Source organism: Brachyistius frenatus, unplaced genomic scaffold, assembly GCF_029030835.1.
Source record: "Brachyistius frenatus isolate BFR_SWC_R1_liver_20210118 unplaced genomic scaffold, ASM2903083v1 Contig_136, whole genome shotgun sequence".
NCBI lineage: Eukaryota > Metazoa > Chordata > Actinopteri > Embiotocidae > Brachyistius > Brachyistius frenatus.
The window spans coordinates 175,511-180,599 of record NW_027210735.1 but is presented as its reverse complement, the minus strand read 5'-3'; positions in this window follow the sequence as shown (position 1 = coordinate 180,599).

Below are 5,089 nucleotides of genomic sequence, written 5' to 3'. Positions count from 1 at the left end.
AAGGAGTTTAGGATGCTAAGATGAGACCAAGCAATCGCAGTAGCTGCCGTAAGACTGATGGACAACAATGAAAGTTTACAATAAGGATCAAAGATCCTTGCAGGGTTAAGGGAACTATCCAATTAAGAAAGAACGCCTTTCAGTGCATGTGAGGCAAGAGACACTGCTCGAGCTAATGCAGAAAAAGCTACACCCCCATCTACTAATAACAAGCCGTTTAGCTTGAGCGACTGCTGCCATGTACAAAGGAAGGACTGCTCTTTGCTACATGGTTAGCCTCTCTGCCCCGGTCTTATTAAGAGGGATTCTCCTCTTTAACTCGGGTGAAGAGGCTGTTTAATACACACACAGCAAATTAGTGGGGAAATAGCATTGTGCCTTTCATGCAACAAGGATGAGGGAACAGCGACCAAAGGTTTTGGGGTTGTGTGGGTGGGGAAGATGATTCCTTGTGATGCGTCCCAGATTGTAATCCTCGGACTGTGGATTGTGGGTTCCCTTTTAGCCAGCAGAGGGGCTCTGGCTGGGGAAAGGCGCTGGGCTTAATTAGACTTGTCTGGGGAAGAGATGGGCTTTAGGTGTAGCTAATTAAGATCATAGCTGCGGCTGAGATAGTTTAAACTGCGCTGAAATACAAGGCAGGTCCCAGAGGAGCAGAACAATGCCAGTGAGACGCCATCTTTCTGCAGCCCATGAATGCACATCTTGGCCGTTAGGGCTGAGGCATTTTTAAAGGAGAGTTTTTAGGGAGTCATGATTGCATACATTTCCTTACATTTATAGTAGCTGGTGTGATTATGTAGTCTCATAATGTACCCTAAAGTGATCTTTTTTTTTTATAGCTTGAACAGCTTATTTCATTCAGATGTTTACACAAAACGGTAAAAACGAAATATCACCGTCTAAGTCACTGCACTTCAGTCTACAGTAGGTCAATCGCCAAATCTGTGTCAGCCTATCTGCTCGTTCCTGGGCCTGTTAGTGCCAGAGACACTTGACAATAAGAGTGGAACTGAATCAAGCTGGAGCCCTCTTGTGTCTTCTGGCGGGCAAAATGGTTGGAGGCCAAACAGCCGTTCCCATAATCCTCACTATTGACAGGGCCTGCTCTGTTCTCCGCCTGATCTGTTTGGTCTGTCAAGTTAAGGGAGCCCCTCTAGTGCTTGTGGGAACCAAATCTATAAACAAACCGTCCACCGATCTCCGAGTCTGTCCCATGTATTGTCCTTTGCCTGCCATCATCCCTGCTGCTTCAATGGGAATCATTATTTAATTGGCCCCTACAACAAAATGGCCATTTTTTGTTCCATATTGGAGTCGGGGATTATATTTCAACTCGCACACATTCAAGTTTTGGCGGTAGCTCTGTTATAAAGTTGGTGGCTTACTTCATATTGTGAGAATATGCCTTGCAACCGAATAAAGGTGTGAATGAATAAAGCAGTAAAGAAATACATTAGATATTTCCGTGGAGCTTTTCAGCCCTTTCATCATTTCATTCATCTTTGTTAGGACCAGACCTTTCTCACTGTGACTTTGTTAAATTTCAGTATTTCATCTCTTGTTCATTTCAGCTCAGGGTGAAAAGGGGAGGGAGCTTTCTAAATGTAGCGGCATAGCTGTGATAACCAGGCTCCCTTTCTCTCTCTCCCCTCTGACCAGCCGTCACCTTTAAAGCTGCCTTTTCATATTCTTCTCAAAGCGTCTTGTCCATAGAAAAGGCGCCTGCCAAACCGGATCTCTGGACAAACAAGAGATGTGGAGAAAGAGAGAGATGAGAGACCTACTGGAGGCAAATTATTAACTACTGGTGAAGAATAAAAAAATAAAAAAAATGCTTTCTGTTATTTCTGCCTCAATCTCCCATTTTCCTGGTTGAAAATAAAATAAAAATAAACATTAAAAGGCAAATCTAAATAATTTGTAGTATTAAATTTGTTTTTGTTTTTTATTAAAAGGCTTCTATCAGTCAAAAACGACTTTTTCTCTCAAAGACTCTTCAAATTGTAAAGCATCCATCACACCTAAACATGTTTGCGGTGTTCGCCAAAGGCCACTGATGCGCATTTAACAGTTTGTCTCGATGCTTCTATAGGGTGTGAGTGACAAATCCAGACAGCAGTGTGAGCACAGAACACATCTACCTGGGTGGCTGTCCGGTGACGGGCTGTGGGAGAGGAACCGGCCGACTTGACCGACAGGCCTGCGATGGGTGACGACAGCCCGGCCTCCTCACCCGTGAATAGCCCCGCAGCACCTTCAACTACATCTGCCAGCGCTTCAGAAAAAGGAAATATTCAAATGGTAATCGGAAGGCTGTGAATCATAAGCCCAAGGTAAGCTATGTAATGCTGGTAAGACAGTGAGTAGTGCTTTATTGGTGGAGAGGGAAATCCTTTTTGCCATTCAAGAGAAGAATTGCAACAGTAATGCCATTAACTTGCACCCTGAATCGCCAAATGCCATTTAATTGCCAACAGCAGCCCATTGTTTGGAGTGGGTGAATTTAGGCTTCAGTGCGGCTGTGTTTATACGTGTGAGGCTAAGAGGGGGTAAAGATGGAACGGTTTATGTTGCAGGGGGGTTGTAGGGTGTCATAGTGTAAGATGTCTGAAGAATGATGGCCCCTCACACATGCACAATCACACACAAGCAACCGACGCCTAACTAAAGCTCCGAAGTAACTAGCTTAACTAAAGTCTTTAGGGAAAGTAAATTCGGACAAACTCCTTTCTCCTTAATACCTGATTTGTTCAACAACATGATTTGGGGCGCGTCTATTCAAGGGCCTTTTGGGCCAAGCCGAGGTCTTAGGGCTCACGGCTTGTACCTCGCGGTTATTGTGGGCTGTTTAGGGTTTGTCTCAAATCTCCTTGTGCGGCTGTGTGGACGCTCCTAATGCTGGCTAATGGGCTTCGGCAGAGTAACAGTCTCCCAACTCCCATTGAGAACCCCATGGAAAGGAGCATAAGCTCCATCGAATAAAGGCTCTGGCCAGACCTTTCTTTTGGAGTTTTTTTTTATTATTGGGAAGAGGCCACCCTCCATCACCCCCATTTTCACCCCAAATCTCCTGTCCATTCTCCTTGGATCTTCTGTCCCCGCCGACCTCCCTCCAACCTGACCAACACCAGCACCCCTTCTCTGGACTACAAGCCCAGACCCATCAGCATTGTCATTATACCCCTCCTCCTCTCGAAACCTGCCACAGTCCAAGACATTGGCCTCCACCCCCAGCCTTGTCTCATACCGTCGAAGCTGACCCTGACAGCCATGTCCCGGGGAGGGCTAAATTGAATGTGAAATGCATGGTGGGTCCTCGCAGACTCCATTGTGCAAAGGGGGAGTCTGGGAGGCGAGCAGCGTCACTGCTCCTCAGTGCTGATCGAGTTTGACAGCACGACGGGAGGAGGCAAGAAAAACGTTCTCTTGCTCTCTTTCAAAACTGAAAGAGGGCCTTTTTCAGTCCCCCTCCCCCCCCATCCCCCACTCCCCACACACACCCCACCCCACCAACCAGCTCTGCCTTCCCTCCATCATCTCGCCCCTCCATGCAATGAAACAGGCTGCAGCTTTCTTTTGACCACCAGCTCCCCTGAGATCACACTATATCTCATTGAGCTCATCCTTGGAATGACAACAGAGGGGTTACAATTCAAGATACTGTGATGTGTCCTTGCTTTCTACTGTTCTTTGACTGTAAACCTCGGGCAAACGCCTCCCTCCTCCCTAGATTTCTGGAGCACTGTGTGGATTTCCTTCTCCTCCTCAAAGTCAGCTCAAACTCACTGATTTTGTTGAGTTAATCCCAAAGGACTCGTGCAACATAACCAGCTGTGTTTGCACGGACAGTATGCGTGGGGTTGACACATGCATCGAGGCCGGTGTGTATGCTTCTGTCTGTGTGTGCGTTATGGAAAGAGCTATTCAGTCTGTTCTGCTTGGCCTCCGGCAGCCCCTCTTCCCTGGATGCGGCAAACCCCTCATTTAATGCAAATGACAGTCATCTAGAATCCAATGCATCTCTCGTCGCTGCACATTGCCTAATCAATGTGAAGTGCTGTGTAAAAAAATACATTGCCTCCCTGTAATAGTTGTTTTTGACCGAGTCAAGTGCAGCTCCTAGAATTAATCCCAACCTGAGATTCAATTATGGGCGCCTGGCTAAGCAGGAGAGGGATAGCACCGTGAGCGGGAGTGAGTGGGCTGTGATTGTATGGCAGAGCTTTTCTATATGTTTCTGTATTTGTGTGAAGTGTATGTATGCGTGAACGTTCCTGGTCTCGGACACGTGGGTGAGTTTCATGAAGACTGAAAACATAGTGTTGTTCTCAGCCCGTGTTGGTCTTGAATCAGGGGCAAAAGGCCCAGCGATCTCTTCCTCCAGGAGTCTCATCGTCATTCAAAGGCAGCACACGTCAGTGTCCCCAGTCGTGCTCCGCATTGCAAAGGGAAATGTGGAAAATTGGCTGGTGGAAATTCAGAGTTGTGAAACCTCATTGTCACCTTTTTCTAATCAGTTCCCTGATCGTCAAATGTGTTCTCAGTTCTGACATTGCATGAGGAAAAGGAGGAGGAGGAAGCAGCACAGACTTACAGTGTGGTTGTGGGAGACGAATGGGAGCTACACTGTGGCTTCATCAGTGTGCATGAAAGTCAGGCTTCCGGAAATTCATTTCTGCCGCCTGTGCCAGATAAGCATGTTTCAGGTCAGTGTTTGTGCATCGTGTTTTCGAAGAGACGCTGGGTTCATTATAAGGTGTTAGAGTGGCTCTTGTAATTTTCATTCACATTTACATACTGTTGTTGTTGGGATCCATCAACACCTCAATTGTGTATAACGACCAATTTGAAGATATTAGATTAGCTCACCCAGCATGCACCTCCTCAGAGTAGACAGGTGGGAATTTAATTCAGAAGCACGAAGTAAGATCGGAGCTCATGATATCTGATTGCAACAGATGTTCACCTCTGAACAAACATATAATGATACACATTGCCATATGTTCCTCTTTGCACACACATTACATATACACTGTGCTGTATATTCACTGTATGTTATTTACTATACACTAAAAGTTGATCTTCT